Raw genomic sequence first — 20,556 nt, forward strand, 5'->3', positions numbered from 1 at the left:
TGTCAGCTTCATGACGGCACACGTCAACCTCCTTGCTTTCTGAATAGTGTCAATTAGATATTTACAGTGTGAATGACTTCAACGTCAATCTCACTGAGAGGAAAAAAGGTGAAATGCAAATAAAACGCTGGCAGGTTTTTGAGGCTGAATAATGTATAAACTCTCTCTGTATCCGACAACAACTGTGATATGCCACATTTCCACACACTGCAACCCGAATGTTTTCTTCCTCAAAGCAAATTCTCTTCTGATATCCGCGCTGTGTACAAGTTTGTTTTTGGCCCGGATCCAATCCAAGTCATTTGATATTGAACATTTGCTGAAACTTAATCTTAATCCAATTTAAAATGTACAACGTGCAACTTTTATCAGTGCTGTTTAGTCATTAGATGGAGAGCAGTTCATTTATATCAGTGAATCTTTAACCGAAGAATTGCTCTGACAGGTTTGTTACAATTAATAGTTGCATTCAACTTCATGCAGCACTTGAAAGCCGCCCACGCTGTTTTGAAATTTTGTCCGGATTGATGATGCGCGGACACCACATAACTGTCACATGTGGCATCAAAGTACCACGACAGTGCTCGGAGATCAGAAGGTGGACTCAGCTGGTGCAACATCGGAAGAGTGACTGCAGGAGCTGCGATGACAACACCGATATTAGACGATTGGCCGAGTTCACCGCATGACAACAACCACGTGTGTTTCAGGTTTATTATTGGACAAATTCTGTCTTACAAATTTCAAAACAAACAATTAACTTTTTAACCCTCTCTATCTTGTACACATCACGCTTATTAAAACACTACAAATATTTTACTGCAGTATCATCTCTTGTTAAATAATTAGTTTAATGACTACTTCTTTGCATAGGTTTATTCAGCCTTATTTTATACAGACTATTTACTGCAGGATCATTTGAATCGGTGATTCTTCAACTGAAGCATTCGCACTTACAAGTTAATTTAAATCAATTATTTTTTTAGCAAATGATTTTGACTGAATCATTTAAATCAGTGAATCAATATCCAAAGGCTTACTCTGATGAGATTGTTTGGGAAAACTGCATCACGACATAAAAAAACACACACACACACACACAAAAGCTAAATTAATAAAATAAATAAATAAATAAAATACACCTCATAAAGCGTCAAATATTCCAAGCCAAAACATAATTTTAATTTCACAGCAACTTTTAATTAAATGCGCACACAAGAAGTTGTTTACTTTTTAAGTTTACCTTACTGTAAGTCCACAACTTCCATGCATTTTTATTTATTTTTTTGACAATCAACAAAATAAAATGCATTACGATATAAAAAAAGCCATACTAATGTAACCTCGCAGGATCCTACGCCACCCAACCGGCTCCGAGCTGGAATCGAACCACCGATCTTCTGCATGGGAGTCGGTTGCTCTACCAAGGAGGCCTCTAGCGTCTGTCGCAAGAGCATCTTTAGAGGTCAGAGGAGTGAGGTTTACCTGCACAGCACTTACTAGCTGACCTCCGTTACACTCACCCCCCTAAATTTCACTCCCATCCGGGTCACGGCACCAACCAGTCCTACGCCACCCAACCCGCTCCGAGCTAGTGTCGAACCTGCGATCTACCGCATGGGAGTGGGTTGCTCTACCAAGGAGGTTAAAGACCATAGCCTCTAGCATCTGTCGCTAGAGCACGTTTAGAGGTCAGAGGAGTGAGGTTTACCTGCACAGCTCCTACTAGCTGGCCTCCGTAACACTAACAAAATATCCACTTCATACAGTGTCAAATATCCAAAGCCACACTAATGAAAAGCCAAGAGACTCTCAAGCTAGTGTATCACCTTTAACGTGGTAAAGATTTTGAGTTATTGTCCATATATCAGCTGCGTTTTACTGAAAGCAGTGTACAGCACACTAATTGCAGGGAGCGTCCCTTTGGAAGTAAACGCATTGCTGCAGGGCACAATGGTTATTGACCGCAGAGCGTAATCTCTGTGTAATCAAGTGACTGTTAATGTACTTTACTCTCTGTTTTTTGCCACCAAAAGCAGTATAATGAAATCCTTCGGCGATGCGCTTCGGAAGACAACCAACTAAATAAAATGGATGGCAGTTTCGTGGTGGCAGGAAGAAGCGAGCACTAAACGGGTGTCTTTGGGGCACGTGTGATTAATTACGGTGTCTTCAACGCCACAGCGGGAGCGTCACTGTGTGTTTGTTTGCCCCCTAAACCGCACTAACTGTTGGATAAACATATGTCTCCGGAGTGATTTTGTTTGGACGTTTAACCTTGCATTATGCATTCGTGAATGCGCTGCAAGGTGCCATTGACTGCTGTAAACAAATGATGGATTTTTTTTTCTCTGTTTGATTTATAGAGCACAGACGGATTAGTTCTCACAGACATTGCAAAGCTCACGGTTTGTCCACTTTGTTTAATCGCATTACAATTTCAAGAGTAAGTTATTTGGGAGCTTACATTGCAAGAACTAAACTAAACTAAACAATTACTTCATGTTCTCCCAACACAAATTGTTTAGGATACTTGAATTTACAATTTTTAGAAGATTGAACCAGTGTTCATTTTGACAGCAAATTTTGATTTAGTTTTAGTCTTTTGACTAAAATTCCATTTTAGTTTTAGTCATATTTCAGTCTTCTGAATCATTTTAGTTTTAGTCTAGTTTTAGTCTTCTGGATCATTTTAGTTTTAGTCTAGTTTTAGTCTTCTGGATCATTTTAGTTTTAGTCTAGTTTTAGTCTTCTGGATCATTTTAGTTTTAGTCTAGTTTTAGTCTTCTGGATCATTTTAGTTTTAGTCTAGTTTTAGTCTTCTGAATCATTTTAGTTTTAGTCTAGTTTTAGTCTTCTCAATCCTTTTAGTTTTAGTCTAGTTTTAGTCTTCTCAATCCTTTTAGTTTTAGTCTAGTTTTAGTCTTCTGAATCATTTTAGTTTTAGTCTAGTTTTAGTCTTCTGAATCATTTTAGTTTTAGTCTAATTTTAGTCTTCTGAATCATTTTAGTTTTAGTCATATTTCAGTCTTCTGGATCATTTTAGTTTTAGTCTAGTTTTAGTCTTCTGGATCATTTTAGTTTTAGTCTAGTTTTAGTCTTCTGAATCATTTTAGTTTTAGTCTAGTTTTAGTCTTCTCAATCCTTTTAGTTTTAGTCTAGTTTTAGTCTTCTCAATCCTTTTAGTTTTAGTCTAGTTTTAGTCTTCTGAATCATTTTAGTTTTAGTCTAGTTTTAGTCTTCTGAATCATTTTAGTTTTAGTCTAATTTTAGTCTTCTGAATCATTTTAGTTTTAGTCTAATTTCAGTCTTCTGAATCGTTTTAGTTTTAGTCTAGTTTTAGTCTTCTGAATCATTTTAGTTTTATTCTAGTTTTAGTCTTCTGAATCATTTTAGTTTTATTCTAGTTTTAGTCTTCTGGACCATTTTAGTTTTATTATAGTTTTAGTCTTCTGGACCATTTTAGTTTTAGTCTAGTTTTAATCTTTTGAATCATCTTAGTTTTAGTCATATTTCAGTCTTCTGAATCATTTTAGTTTTAGTGTAGTTGTAGTCTTCAGAAAATTTTAACTTTAGTTTAGTTTTAGTCTTTTGAATAATTTTAGTTTTAGTCTAGTTTTAGTCTTCTGAATCATTTTAGTTTTATTCTAGTTTTAGCCTTCTGAATCATTTAAGTTTTAGTCTAGTTTTAGTCTTCTCAATCCTTTTAGTTTTAGTCTAGTTTTAGTCTTCTGAATCATTTTAGTTTTAGTCTAGTTTTAGCCTTCTGAATCATTTTAGTTTTTGTTTAGTTTTAGTCTTTTGAATCATCTTAGTTTTAGTCATATTTCATTCTTCTGAATCGTTTCAGTTTTAGTCTAGTTTTAGTCTTCTGAATCATTATAGTTTTAGTCTAATTTCAGTCTTCTGAATCGTTTTAGTTTTAGTCTAATTTCAGTCTTCTGAATCATTTTAGTTTTATTCTAGTTTTAGCCTTCTGAATCATTTTAGTTTTATTCTAGTTTTAGTCTTCTGAATCATTTTAGTTTTAGTTTAGTTTTAGTCTTTTGAATCATCTTAGTTTTAGTCATATTTCAGTCTTCTGAATCGTTTCAGTTTTAGTCTAGTTTTAGTCTTCTGAATCATTTTAGTTTTAGTCTAGTTTTAGTCTTCTGAATCATTATAGTTTTAGGCTAGTTTCAGTCTTCTGAATCATTATAGTTTTAGTCTAGTTTCAGTCTTCTGAATCATTATAGTTTTAGTCTAGTTTCAGTCTTCTGAATCATTTTAGTTTTAGGCTAGTTTCAGTCTTCTGAATCATTATAGTTTTAGGCTAGTTTCAGTCTTCTGAATCATTATAGTTTTAGTCTAGTTTCAGTCTTCTGAATCATTATAGTTTTAGTCTAGTTTTAGTCTTCTGAATCATTATAGTTTTAGTCTAGTTTCAGTCTTCTGAATCATTTTAGTTTTATTCTAGTTTTAGTCTTCTGGATCATTTTAGTTTTAGTCTAGTTTTAGTCTTTTGAATCATCTTAGTTTTAGTCATATTTCAGTCTTCTGAATCGTTTCAGTTTTAGTCTAGTTTTAGTCTTCTGAATCATTATAGTTTTAGTCTAATTTCAGTCTTCTGAATCGTTTTAGTTTTAGTCTAATTTCAGTCTTCTGAATCATTTTAGTTTTATTCTAGTTTTAGCCTTCTGAATCATTTTAGTTTTATTCTAGTTTTAGTCTTCTGAATCATTTTAGTTTTAGTTTAGTTTTAGTCTTTTGAATCATCTTAGTTTTAGTCATATTTCAGTCTTCTGAATCGTTTCAGTTTTAGTCTAGTTTTAGTCTTCTGAATCATTTTAGTTTTAGTCTAGTTTTAGTCTTCTGAATCATTATAGTTTTAGGCTAGTTTCAGTCTTCTGAATCATTATAGTTTTAGTCTAGTTTCAGTCTTCTGAATCATTATAGTTTTAGTCTAGTTTCAGTCTTCTGAATCATTTTAGTTTTAGGCTAGTTTCAGTCTTCTGAATCATTATAGTTTTAGGCTAGTTTCAGTCTTCTGAATCATTATAGTTTTAGTCTAGTTTCAGTCTTCTGAATCTCTTTAGTTTTAGTCTAGTTTCAGTCTTCTGAATCATTTTAGATTTAGTCTAGTTTTAGTCGACTAAATTTCATAAGGTTTTAATCAACTAAATCTACTCTAGTCTTATGATGTTGTAATCGCATCCCGCGTCAACTGTGGATCAGTTACTTTTTAAATGTGTGTGTGCCTCATGCATGCCTTGAACAAGTAATTTTTGAGTGTAATTGCAAGGTGCCACAGAGCGCTGTGAACGTATATATATATATATATATATATATATATATATATATATATATATATATATATATATATATATATATATAGCTTTCATTTGATTATGGTTTGTTATGAGAGAACAATATTTAGCCAAGATACCACTATTAACATATACAAAAATCACATTAACAAAAAATTTAAACATTATCATATTAAGCTCTTAGTAATGCATATTACTAATCCAAAATCATATATTTACAGTAAGAAATTTACTTATTTAGGTTTTTATTATAAAATATAATTTTGACCTATACAGTGTACTTAAAATATTCCCATGCAACATAAGATGGTTTTGTGCACCAGGGTCACATTTTTAAAACAAACTAATACTAACAATACATTAAAATCATTCTAAAATCAAATAAATGCATTTTTGAATGTGCAGCGATGTTTCTTTGACTGCTGTAAACAAATAATGAACTTTATTAATTTTTTCCACAGGCAGTGCTAAAAAAAAGCTCATAAAAATTACAAAAATCTATTTAATTGGTCAAATAAGTTTCGAACAATCAAACTTGAATCAAACTGAACATATAAAACATCCCCACAACCTTACAGACCAATCAGAAATATTCAGTGTCTGTCAATCATTCAGTACCTGTCAATCAAAAGATGCATGGCCATTATATTCTAGCCAATCAGAAACTTTCCATGTCTGTTGATCAAACAATCTGGGGGCATGGCCTTTACATTCTAGCCAATCAGAAACATTTCAGAAATGTCAAATCAAACGTTCTGTGGGCATGGCCTTTATATTCTAGCTAATCAGAAACATTCTGCAACTGTCAATCATTTTGCGTGGTTCAGTTTTCTGACATCAGGTTAGTTTTAGACAGAAAGTGAATGATAAGATGACCACAACTGCGGTGGTTTAAAAACAACTCAAAAAAGTGTCTATGTGATTATTAAAGTGTCATGACACTCTTATGAACACCCAGTTAAAATAGTGTGGCCAATTGCTAAAAAAAAAAAAGTAATACAACCATAATTTTAATTCAAAACAATGACTTTGTTTTTAAATGACTGCATTCAGTTGATTGTAGGTATATTTTCTGTACACTTGCATATCCATTTATCTCTTTCCCATACTTTTTTTATTATATTATTTCTTCCCAAATGTAAAAAAGAAAGAAAAAAAAGAAAACAAAGATAACAATATGTCACAATTTGTATTGTAATAGTTTTTTTTTAACAATAAATAGTTACTTTAAGTTCATAAGATATTCAGTATGTATCACCTACATCACATTTACAGTATCTAATCCTCAGAAGATATATTCATATGCTTTTTTCTTTCTCTTTCATTTTTCACAACCCTGCCTGAACACATTTCTGACTTATAGTCACCTACCAGATAAATAACCTCTGTGTTAGACAGACAGACAGACAGATGAATGGATGCCAAAAAGAATGAACAATAGAATATGGATGGATGGATAGATAGATGTATGAATGGTTGGATGGATGACAAAAATAATGAATGCTATAATATGAATGGATGGAGGGATGGTTGACAAAAAGAATGAATGGTATATTATGGATGGATAGAAAGATGTATGACAAAATAACAAATGGACAGACAGACAGAAAGAGGGACAAATGGACGGACGGACGGAAGGATGAATGACAAAGAACGAATTGTAGAGGATGGATGAATGGATCCATCATGACAAAAAGAATAATTGGTAGAATATAGATGGATGGATAGACAGATGGATGGATAGATGGATGGATGGATGGATGGATGGACGGACGGAAGGACGGATGGACGGACGGACGGACGGACGGACGGATGGATGGATGTCAAAAAGAATGAATGGTAGAATACAGATAGATAGATAGATACTGTAGATAGATAGATAGATAGATAGATAGATAGATAGATAGATAGATAGATAGATAGATAGATAGATAGATAGATAGATAGATAGATAGATAGATAGATAGATAGATAGATAGATAGTGGGATGGATGACAAAAAGAACAAATGTTAAAATTACATTAAATAAAAAAATGGATGGATGGATAGATAGACAGCTAAAAGAATGAATGGTAGAATGACAATAGACACAGATGGATGAATGAATGGATGGATGAAAAGAACGAATGGTACAATAACATTACACAAAAAATAGATGGATGGATGGAAGGATGGATGGATGGATGGATGGATGGATGGATGACAAAAAGAATGAAGGGTAAAAGGACAATAGACAAAAAAAATGGATGAACAGATTTTCTTTTCTCTTTCATATGTTTTAGAACTCTGTCTGAACTTGTTTCTGATTTAAAGGAGTCACTTTCCAGATAAATAACCTCGGTGTTAGACAGACAGACAGACTGACAGACAGACAGACAGGCAGATGAATGGATGCCAAAAAGAATGAACGGTAGAATATGGATGGATGGATTGATAGATGTATGAATGGTTAGATGGATGACAAAAATAATGAATGCTATAATATGCATGGATGGATGGATGGTTGACAAAAAGAATGAATGGTATATTATGGATGGATAGAAAGATGTATGACAAAATAACAAATGGACAGACAGACAGAAAGAGGGACAAATGGACGGATGGATGAATGACAAAGAACGAATTGTAGAGGATGGATGAATGAAACCATCATGACAAAAAGAATAATTGGTAGAATATAGATGGATGGATAGACAGATGGATGGATAGATGGATGGATGGATGGATGGATGGATGAATAGACAGATGGATGGATGGATAGATGGATGGATGTCAAAAAGAATGAATGGTAGAATACAGATAGATAGATAGATAGATAGATAGATAGATAGATAGATAGATAGATAGATAGATAGATAGATAGATAGATAGATAGATAGATAGATAGATAGATAGATAGATAGATAGATAGATAGATAGATAGTGGGATGGATGACAAAAAGAACAAATGTTAAAATGACATTAAATAAAAAAATGGATGGATGGACAGCTAAAAGAATGAATGGTAGAATGACAATAGACACAGATGAATGAATGAATGAATGAATGAATGGATGGATGGATGGATGGATGGATGGATGGATCTATGGATGAAAATAACGAATGGTACAATAACATTACACAAAAAATAGATGGATGGATGGATGGATGGATGGAAGAATGGATGGATGACAAAAAGAATGAAGGGTAAAAGGACAATAGACAAAAAAATGGATGAACAGATTTTTTTTCTCTTTCATATGTTTTAGAACTCTGTCTGAACTCGTTTCTGACTTAAAGGAGTCACTTTCCAGATAAATAACCTCGGTGTTGTAAAGTGGATGTGGTGTGCAGGGTAATTGACTTCATACTCCTTGGCTCCTCTTATGTAAACCTGCAGTTACAGCGCATGACAGCCACAAAATAAACACCATTTAGGAAGTGCAAACAGGGCCTGGTGGCAATGAATCAAGCCTGGATCTATTCATCCCGACTCTGGATCAATAGAGCAAACCATTTCACCAAACAGATTAAAGGGTTCTTCTGTTATCACAGGCGGTGGAAGCGGAGCGGAGAGATGCACTTTATATAATATCATATTTACAGACAGACTGTGGACACTGGACAAATCTCAATATTAGATCGGTTATTATTTACGTTCTCCTGGATTTTGTATATGTGTGGTGGGGTTTGTATTTAATTTTTAAATAAGACATTAACATAATTATACACATAGTTAGGCCTGTATATATAATCTTTATTGGTGCTGTCAAACTAATTATCCTGTTTAAAAAAAAAAGTGTGTGCATACTGTATGGATCTACTGAAAAAAATCTTAATTACATGTGTAAGATTCGAGATACCACAAACACTTTGATGTCTTTGACAACTCAAAAATGAGCTGGAAACACAGAGACAATCGGCTCCACAACCCACTAGGTGGGAATGCGGGGAAACCAGCACTTCTCCTTTCCTTCATTTACATTTGAAGCATCCCTGCAACCCCGCTCCTCACTCACCCTCTCTACATACTGTACTCACACAGATTGGTCACTTCAATGTATGAATGTTCTATATTAATCCAAGTGACTTTATCTGTCATGTTTGATATCATTTGAAATGTCTCGATGTGACTGGTACAATGCTCTCATTTCCTCAGAAATAGACATAATCAAAACAATAGACATATAACTTCAGGTACCACACCTCCTTTTTCAAATGGTACATTTTCATAGCTCAGGGGCCACATGGAGCAAAATCTGTTCTCAAGTACGCTGGACTGTTCCAAAAATGAAGAGGGGAGGGGGGGGGGGGTGTTATAGTTGTGTACCACGTCTCCTTTTTCAAATGGTACATTTTCATATGGCTGAACTACTGTACGAAATAGCCACTGAACTGAAAAAGAAATGTAAAATAGTTACATTTCCTCATGAGATCACCTCAGTGTGCAGTGCTTCCCACAATTTTGAAATATACTTTCAATGGTAGCTGCAACTACATGCGACAAAAATGTGGTAGACTGACATTGTACAAAAATAGAAGGATGGACGGGTGGATGGATGGACACATGGATGGATAGAAAACAAAAAGAATAAATGATAGAATGACAATAGACAAAGATGGATGGATGGATGGATGACAAAAGAATGAATGACTGATGCTTTTATTTTAGCCTAAATAAAACAAATAAGACTTTCTCCAGAAGAAAACACAATATCAGACATACTGTAAAAATGTCTTTGCTCTGTTAAACATCATTTAGGACATATTTAAAAAAGAAAAAAAAATCAAAGTGGGCTAATAATTCTGACTTCAACTGTATAGTAATATTCTAAACCATCACATACTAAAATTGGAGTCAGATATGAGTAAAATTTGGTGCACTGGAAAGACCGAACATGCAGTGAACCTTCGTCCACCAGTAGACACCGTCGTTGGACTGACTGTCTGGAGCTTACACATCTTGAACTTTCCCCCTTTATGAGCAAAACAATTTGAAAGTCTACAAAAGCTGTCCGGCATTTCTCAATTGAGCTGATTAAAACAATTCTAAACAACATAAAACAAACATTTTGATGCTCTGATAGCGATTCCTATGTAGAAAAATCGCTTCCTGCCCTCAATCTGAATTCCGCGCATCATCAGTGACGTCATTTGAACAGACAACAACTCATACAACAATTGACAGAAATCCTAATAATAAACAGAAGGATTTAAACTAAATGACAGACTGGATGTGGAATGAAAGTAGCTGGATTTCTGCAACAGCTGATGGAAATACAGTAAACACGACAGCATGTTTATAACAACATCCTAAATCCTCAAATGCAAGCTGGTTAGTGAGTCGCTGCACCGTAAGCTGGCTGAGCAGACATTAAAATACACGTCGGCCCGTTTTCCGGAAGACGCTTCCTAATATGCAAGTGTTAACTTTCAAATGTTAACTTTGAGCTGGTGTCTTGCTGAGATCTAGACTCCGGCACACTGAGTCATGTTTAGTGGGTGGGAGGGAGAGAGTGTCAAACGCAGGCCTGTTTATCGCTCTCACACACACACGCACACGCACACACACACACACACACACACACTCACACACACACACACACACTCACAGAAACCAGCTTCTGGAACGGACAAGAGATGTTCAAGGAGAAAACAAACTAAATGAAGTGCTAAAAAACACACCGGGAGCAGATAAATCCTTGAGTTCAGCACCGTAAACAGCAAAAATGAGTAAACCCATTGCAAGTTGATTTTACTTGAAAAAATCTAAATATTTTTCTTTTAACTTAGAGCTGTTGAAGGTTCGAGACACCCTGGAGTACTTCTTTTGAGATTTTAACAGATCTGTGCATGTTGAGCATCAGTTAAGACAATGTTGCCAGCTGCCAGCTTTAATTGTGAAAAAATGGATAACTTTGAGCTTTTGTCAGCTAATTTCATCTTCCGGATTTAAAATAACTTTTGAGGGAGGATCAAAATCTGTGACGTATAGCGAGAATCTGCTAGTGAAGAGATGACGGTTTCTTATTATTATTCATAGCGGAGTTTCCTATCCTATCCTACTTCCTAATTATTCATGAGAGCACATGCTTTCCGAAGGCAAGGCAGACCTGCCAAGCTGTGAGACCTTTGGACTAGGTGTGACTTGCGACTGAACTATCATAGTACCATGCATTATTTGGGGGAAAAAACGATGTATTGACGATTGTTTTTTAAAACCCAAAGTTTCTCTGTAGCAGATCCATACCTAGAACCACATTACTTATAACAGAAAACGCCCATAATGATGCTCTAAACAAGGGTGGAGTAACTACTTGTTTAGGGAAGAACCCCATCATTTCTTTGTGCAAATTAAATTGTTTTACATGCACGTGCAATTAAAATAATATACAATATTAGATTTGGTAAAAACATGCATTCACTTTCCATATTGATTGAACTGTGTGTAAATGGCACATATAGGGCCTGTGTTTGCTTTACTAATATTATTGAGAAGTTGAACATTACATATTCTGTTCTGATACATATCACTTACCAAAGCTAACACGTATTCTAATATCATATACAAATCATATAAATAAATAATGAGGTGATTTATTATAAAAAGAAATGTACTATTTATTTTTATTATAATCCCACTTTATTAACAATATTAAAGATGATGATGATTATTATTATTACTATTGTCGTTATTATTATTATTATTATTATTATTATTAAGTAGGATATTGTTTATTTATTTATTTATTTATTTTGAAAAGTCTACTTTTACAATTTGACATGTAAACCACAGCAGAAAGTTCTAACCAGCAGGCCCACGTCATATACAGTACAGATACTTAATAAATAACCCACTATAAATTAAAAGCATTAACGTATTTTTACGTTTTCACAAGCTTTGGAGACAGAACAAAAATTCTGCTTTTAAATAATAGGTCACCTATAGCTTTCGCCATGAGGCTGTGTTCAAAATGACATCACTGTTTTCAAAGTGCACTGCGAAGGGAGCACAATTGTAAACATGAAGATCGCTAAAACTGAACTGTAAAAATAGTTTGAAAGCAAATTACACCTAGGAGAGATGACCTTAACGCTTTTTTATTTTGATTACTTCCAACTTTGAATGTTAGAATGTTCTAAATGAATAGGGCATAGGGGGGATAAGTGGGAACAGAACACAGCCAGGAACTATGTTTCTAACTACAGCTCCAGAAGTGTTGTTTTGTTGTGAATGGAAGTGACACAAACAACTTAAGTAAGATCCAAATGCAGGTTTAATCGGTGGTCAGGCAAGCAGTGGTCAACACAGGTGCAAACAGGGATAAGAGGACAATCCAGAATCACAGTCGAATACAGGCAATAGGTCAGAAAGGCAGGCGGCAGGCAAAGACAACGAGGCTAACAAGGCTAACGGTCGGTACACGGGACAACAAGACTGGGAAACGCATTGTAATGCTACTGAGAAAGATAACAAGACTCTGCCAACTGTAAGCGTGAATGTCTGGCTTAAGTATGGAGTGATTTCAATCTGTGACAAGGTTCAGCTGGTGATTGCAATCAGGTTAGATGAATGACCAGGCGTGCGTGTTTGGAAGAAGTGCATGTATGAAAATGTAGTCCTGGAATATGCGGAAGTGTAGTTCAAGTAAAGTTTGTAACGACGGAACTTGCGACATTAGTTGGCTAACGATGGTTTTGGGAAACGCACCCCTGCCTTGTATCTACGATTCAGGTTGGTGGTGGTGGGGTAATGGTGTGGGGGATTTTTTTTTTTTGGCACACTTTGGACCCATTAGTATCAAATGAGCATCGTGTCAACACCACAGCCTACCTGAATATTATTGCTGACCATGTTTATCTCTTTATGACCACAGTGTACCCATTTTCTGATGGCTACTTCCAGCAAGATAACACGTCATGTCATAAAGCATCATCTCAGACTGGTTTCTTGAACATGACAATGAGTTCACTGCACTCAATGGGCACTTTTGGGATGTGGTGGAATGGGAGATTCACATCATGGATGTGCAGCTGACAAAGGAGTAGCAACTGCGTGATGATATCATGTTAACATGGACCAAAATCTTTGAGGAATATTTCCAGTACCTTGTTGAATCTTTGCCACGAAGGATCATGGCAGTTCTGAAGGCAAAAGAAAGTCCAACTTAGTACTAATAAGGTGTACCTAATAAAGTGGCCAATGAGTGTAAAACACTACTGGGGAAAAAAAGGAAAATCTCATGAGTACAGAACGCTGACCACATTTCCAGATGGGCGAATTGCAGTTACCCAAACAACATTATCCATTAAAGCTTACATTTGTGCTCGATTACATCTGACAGCAGCGGCGTCTGATTATCCAATCTGTTGTGTTGGCCGCTCTAGAAACTTGGATGAATGCGTAAGCCTGGAGCTCAGAGGTATCAGGCTGATCCACGGCCTTGTTTGTGTTCTCTGACGTGGCTCCAATGAGATCAGATAACAGCCTCTTCACCCACCACCATCTGTGTTGATGTAAAATAACTCTGGATACGCTGAACCCCGATCAGTTTGCTTCTCTCGTGTCCACTAGGACCGGGGTTGAAGAAACAGGTCCCGGATGAGGCCTTATGGTCAACGCCCACTCCAATTAGCCTCCAAAAATGTGAAAGCCTCAAAGGTGATAGCGAGAGCTACTGAACACAATGGTGGTGGTGAATAGTTTTCATTTTTCCAAATCTTCTCATATATAATGAGTAATAGAATCAATTGGAGTATTTGTTTATGACATGAGAAAGATCACGCATGGAAAAGGTAGATCATGGACAAATCTGAAAACGTGAACCATCAACACTAGCAGATTCACTATGTAAAGCACATAAAAAAGTGAAACAAATTAATTAGTTGGAATAGTAAAGTTTACTGACGCTTCAGAGAAAATCTGAAAGACAACAACAAATATTGAGCATCATAATTTGCATATAGGAGCAACATTCAATTTAATTAATCTTAATTTCTATTACACTTTTTACAATGTAGATTGTGTCAAATTCTGGGACATCTACAGGCAGTGTTGAGTGTAAAGCGGTATAAGTAATGCGCGTTACGTAATACGCTTATTTCACCATATTAAAACACGAAAGCGAGGCTGCGGCAGAGAGCTTAGAACAACTAAGAGGCGACACTCTAGTGTAGTTTGGAAAACAGCCACTAGAGGGCGCGGCGGCCATTTTGGAATGAAAACTCCATTAGAACAACAGCATATTATAAGTCTGTAAAATAAACTATTAATAGTGCTGATGATTGTGATAATAAGTGTTGTATTGTCGTCTTTTAGGTTGTATCTTAGCTTTAATGCGCTTTTTAAATAAATAAATAAAAAACAAAGCAGCTGCTCGCCATCGCGACAGTAATGAGATCCAATGGACAGCCGATCACTTTCACTCCAAAATGGCGAAATCCAGGGCTGTTGCTGAGCGCTGCTGTTGCAATGGAACGTTCTATTGAGTGTCGCCTCTTGGTCATTCTAAGCTCTTTGGCTGCGGTGGGAAGAAACCTAGAAGTATAGGATCAGCACTGTAAACATTGCAAAAATATGCTGTTTACTACAAACCTCCAGCTGTTGCTGTGATTTAAAAATGCAGAAATGGTGTAAACATCACTTTAATATTCTTCAGTAAGTTTAATTTAAACAACTAAAAGCATATTAGGCATCAAATAACATCACAATCTCTTTAAGAGTAATACGCTTAAGTTTCCTCCCCTAGGCTTCAGTTCCTGGCACCAGGTAAACACAGTGGAGACGCTTCCCTGCTTATGCCTATGTAAACCGGTAAGTGATAAAACACTGCAGTTCTCTGCAGCACACCCTTGTGTTGTCTGTAATAGTGTTGTCCCGGTACTTTAGCTTTAAAATAGTCCATTTCCTGCTAACATTTAAGCACTGCTGATCGCATTCTTTACAGATTGCATCGCTCTTCACAGATTGCAAACCCAGATAGATGGACATTGGAACGTTTTAAAGTTGTGAAGATCAGTTGATTCATCAGCAGATCGCTCATCTGTGTTTGCGCTCAGTAACAGTAAACATCGGTAAAGTGCGGTGAACTGATGACCTTTACGCCCAATCACAGTCATTTCTGTTGAGCATGTGAACACAATGGCAAATCAGCAGTGTTTAAGAACGCCATCAACAGTGCTTAAATGTTAACGGGAAATGGACTTTTTTTTTTTTACATTTCAGTTCCGAAATTTTGTATCGTGACAAGTCTAATATAGTGAAAGAATCAGTTCATTAACTTGAGTTTGATAAATGGCATATAAAATGTGTGTTTGGGAAAGAAAATATTAGCTAACTAGTGCCATTTGCATTCAGGTCACTCAGAAGGCAGTGAAAGTATAAATTTGTGTCACTTTCCCTTCACTGATAAGATATACAGCCAGGTACACAACATTCTTGTGTGACTCAGGCGAGGTTTCCTCCCCAACGCAGCCTTGATTGCGCTGTTTAAAATGGCGGGCATGTGAAATCAGTCTATAATATTACTTTTTAAAGTAACGAGTAAAGTAGCACATTACTTTTAAAAACAAATACAATTATTTGAGTTACTTTTTACCTTGCTTAATTGGCTTTAAAAAACTTATTGCAGAATAAAGTCAGGTTGATTTAATGAGAGAGCGTGCTGCGAGGGAACAGACAGTCAACTCGCACTCATCATCATCATCATCAGGTCTCCTTTTTCACAGCAGATGAGTCTGTGTACTGTTCTAGTAACTGAATAACTCAGGAAATTGGTTTATTTCGAGTTAGAGGGAGTATCCAGTATGTTAGTACCTATTGAAGATGCGAAAGGTTTCATGACAACTCGGTTCAATTAAGAGTGCTTTCACATCTGTATTTCGGTTCATTTGGTCCGGATTAAGGGCAACAAATGATACATTGTAGCCTTTTCTGCCGTCTTTGGGTTGTTTTCACACCACACTGATTGCTTTGGTCCGAACCAGTTGAAAAGAACCTAAATGCAGTTATCTGACAAAATCCAAATCACTCATTGGCCAGATGTTGTTGAATGTATTTCTTAAAGGGTCACGAAACACCAAAACACATTTTTTGAGCTGTTGACAGTCGTACATGTGTCCCACACTGCTATAAACACTATTAGGACACCTATATTTCACTAAAAAGTGTAAATTGGTTGTTTTTGCGTTATTTCAAGCAAATTCGTACTTCCGGTTTGAAACGAATTTTTGAAGCTGCGTCACGGTCATGACATAATAGCGTGTATTCCAGCGTGCAGACTGGACGTCTCTGCCAGAGTGTGTCTTATTACGTCTTACAGTGTGATGCATTAATGCATGAGCAAGGCTTGGTTCAAACCAATCAGCCCGCTCTATTGTGCAACTTCATTAATATTCATTTGTGTCACAGTGTTTAGACGACAGAGACGCCACGTTGTGTTGGCAAAACAAGCGTGAAGTGTTGCTTTTATAGTTTGCTGCCATTAAGTTTTGTTTTCATTTTCTCTCTGTGAGAGCGCAGCTGGAGTCACGTGTGGATTAACAGTGTACGCGACGCTCGACAACAATAACTTACGTGTCTAAGGAGGATTATTGTTTACCTGAGAGCTGTTCTCATCTGCAAACGCTGAGATCCGGATTCTCTTGTAGTCTCCTCTTAATAAAGACGCGGCTCTAGTTACTGGTGATTGTCCTGTCTCTACAGATTTGGTAAGTGAGCGACCAGTGCTCTTTGTTTATTCAGTTTGCTCGTATCGAACTAAGGTAACTATTGCACTGAATCACCGAGTGTAAACACGTTAGCATCACAACCAAACTTTAACCTCGTGTAGGGTTTTTACCGCATTTAGTGACCGGAATAACACACGCGGCTTTCTGATGCTACCTGCCGTGTGCATCTAAGTTTCCGGGAAATGCAGAGGTTTTTTTTCTCTCATTCGCCGTGCGGTATAAAACATTGCATGAAAAATACACGCTTAGAGCAGCTCCTCGAATAGAATATCTCGTTTGTCGCGAGGGGCATGAATGAATTCCCTGAATGAAAGAGCCAAACTGCAGTTAAAGTCCAACATTTAATAATTTGGCAAATAATTCGACTACAGATGTCCATGTAGGTTAAACACCATCACTTTCTCCTGTCTGTGTATTTTGACTCTGAAACTCGCGCGTGCCCAAATAGACACTCCCACACCATCCCACTTTAGTTCCTCCGACACTCCCCCCTAAACAGAGCTGGACACGCCTACTTTTCTGACTTTTTCCAAAGTAGAGGTGTGAAAACACCCTGCTGAAACGAGGGGGTTTCATGGCCCTTTAAACTGCTTTTCAAATGGTCAGAATTCACGTGCGGGAAAATGCCAATGGAACTCCCGCAATTAATTTTATTTTTTCTTTGAGTCCTGATGTTGAGGTAACATCCAATTCCAATCAGGTCTGAAAACGCATAATCGGGCCCGATTTCCTATTACTTGACCGGTTCTGGACAACCCTAGTTGCAACAATGACACAGGTTAAGGGCTTAAATCTGAACTGTGTTTTGGTCATAAATTACAAATGAATAAATAATTCAATCAAAAACACACAGTTTACATTTTATTCTACCTTTTCTAATACTCTAGATAGGTACTTCCATGTTAGTACACTTAATAGGAGCTGCAAACAAAGACGCAGCCAATACTACGCAGCAATTAGTAGCTCGTTTTGCACATTACGTGTGAGCATTCTCACAGGAACAAGGAAAGTGGTAATTCTCAGGCCTTCATCAGCTTTAACAAACAATTCTGTGTGCATTATATTCAGCATAAAGCAAACTGCCTTAAATAATTCTCACTTAAAATCATTACTTTATAAAGCTTTTCCCACTACGACAAGCACTTGATTCACATACTGCTGAAAAACTGTTTGAAAACATGCACTGTATATGTATATATATATATATATATATATATATATATATATATATATATATATATATATATATATATATTCTTATTCTTATTATTATTCTGTTTCTAACGTTAATGAATATTTGCTCCACTATAAAAACTCCTGCACTTTTAAGCCACATATAATAAAAAAAATGTGCATATATATAAGTCAAACAGTTGCATCAATGCCAACATTTTTGTTTCATTCAGCTGAATTTCATAGAAAGTACAAGGAAAGATTAAATAATAAAAGATAATGAGTAAATGAGAATTAAGCAGCAAGGGGTTGATTTTGGTCTCCTGCTGAAAGTCATCGGTAGCTCGATTTACTGGTGTTTCCGGTTATTTATAGTTTCCAAATTGCATTATAGCTTGCTCTTTGCTCCAAACATTTTTGGTGTTGAAAAGTTTAACGTAGTTACTTTCATTGACATTGTCTTTTGTAACATGAAATATTACAGCATGTGAATTATGACTCATAGTTTCATTCAAACCACAAATGAAAGTTTTAGCTATAGTTCTACCAGGAAGACTGAGATGTCACGTCATTCATAATAATTATCTCGTCAGCCTATAACAACCAAGCAAGCTATATAGAAGCCCATCTAAACAATCGGTTTTGCTGTACTCAGGTGATGTTGCAGAAGTTTCCCTCCATCCTCCCCATCACCACCACCACCAGGTCGACCTCGTCTCCCCTCAGGGGGTTGGCTTCGCCCTGCCTTAATCTTCAGGCAGGATCTGCCAGCTCATCAAGAGTTCTGCACTATAGACGGGGCTTACGCCAAAGAACTTACGCCAAAGGACCATAACGAATTCGCAATCATGCAAACAATTCACTATAAATGTTCAGACATTTATCTGCCTCCTAAAGTCTTTCTGGTAGAACTAAAAATCCATAAATTCTGGAATCAACGAAACCCCTGTGACCAAACACAAAATCCTCAACAGGCACACAACATCATCAGACCTTAATATTAGGTTAGATTTAGGTTGTGATATCAGGTCACCAAAATTCAATGTCTAGTCAGCGTCTAAGGGCAACGTTATTTTGATTCCCAATAACCTCGTCAATAGATGTTGATATTTGGTTGATTTTAGGTTGTGTTGGAAAGTGACCAAAATCCAACGTCGAGCCAACATCTTAAACCAACATCATATTGACGTCAAATACTGATATTTATTCATCAGGTATGCCAATCAAAATCCAACATCTTTTATTATTATTATATATTTTTTATTATTATTATTTGTTATTATTACTATTATATGCAAGAGATACATAAATTGGGATTACATAGAAACAAAAAAACAGAGAACAGATGAAAAAAAAACAACAACAATACAACAAAAGCCAACATCTGATACACGTCATATTGGTAACGTCCACACAACTTAAAGCTGTAACATCATTAGGCGTTGATATTTGGTTCAGTTTGTGCTGGAAAGTGACCAAAATTCAATGTCGAGCCAACATCTTAAACCAACGTCTCATTGACGTCAAATACTCGCATTTATTTGTCAGGTACGGCAACCAAAATCCAACGTCTTTTATTATTGTTATTATTATTATTATTATATGCAAGAGATACACAAATTGGTATCACATACAAAGAAAACAAAACAACAAAGAACAGATTAAAAAAAAAAAAAAAAACAATACAACAAAATCCAACATCTGATTGGCGCCATAGTGCAACGTTGACACAACTTCAAGCTGTAACATTACTAGACATTAATATTTGGTTGCTTTCAGGTTGTGTTAGAAAGTGACCAAAATTTAACTTTGAGCCAACATCTTAAACCATTGTGATAATGACGTCAAATACTGGCATTTATTGGTCAGGTATGGCAACCAGAATTTAATGTCTGATTGACATCATTGTGGTAATGTCCACTAGGTTTGAGCCGTCGTCCATCGCCCATAGCCAATAGACAACACGATGCTGAGTGGGCATCGCTGATCCATCGCCCCGCCCCGCCCCGCACCCGTTGCAAACCAGCTCGCGAAAAATACACACTCAGGCCCCGTTTACACTATTACGTCTTAAAAATGTCATTTTAGAACAAAAATGATCCACATCTACACCGTGTTTTACCTAGCATTTCTGAGCAGCCCTCCGTCTGCTGAAAACACACATCAAGTGACCACACAGCCACACAAACTGTCATACGCTCGTCCAGCTCCAGAGAGCAGTGCACGTCGGACAGTTTATCAAGGATGCACCTCACTATAGCTGTTAAACATCATATTTGATTAATCTTGTCTCCATCTGACGACTCTTCAGCCTTTTGAATCTATCAGGTAACGTGTCACAGAATCAGTACACTGCTTCAGTCTTTCC

At 36.3% G+C, this 20,556-nt stretch overlaps 1 protein-coding gene and 1 long non-coding RNA gene across 17 annotated transcripts in view; one reads left to right on the forward strand and one right to left on the reverse strand.

Moving 5' to 3' along the window:
• LOC101883723 (uncharacterized) overlaps positions 1–20,556 on the reverse strand; it is a 303,912-nt gene that overhangs the window by 167,884 nt on the left and 115,472 nt on the right. The gene's annotated exons all lie outside the window — the stretch shown is intronic.
• On the forward strand, positions 5,791–7,359 carry LOC141385745 (uncharacterized). Its single transcript, XR_012406676.1, has 2 exons — positions 5,791–7,173; positions 7,222–7,359. It is a non-coding gene; the product is annotated as an uncharacterized lncRNA (long non-coding RNA).

This window comes from Danio rerio, chromosome 5 (genome assembly GCF_049306965.1).
Source record: "Danio rerio strain Tuebingen ecotype United States chromosome 5, GRCz12tu, whole genome shotgun sequence".
In the NCBI taxonomy this organism is placed as follows: Eukaryota; Metazoa; Chordata; class Actinopteri; order Cypriniformes; family Danionidae; genus Danio; species Danio rerio.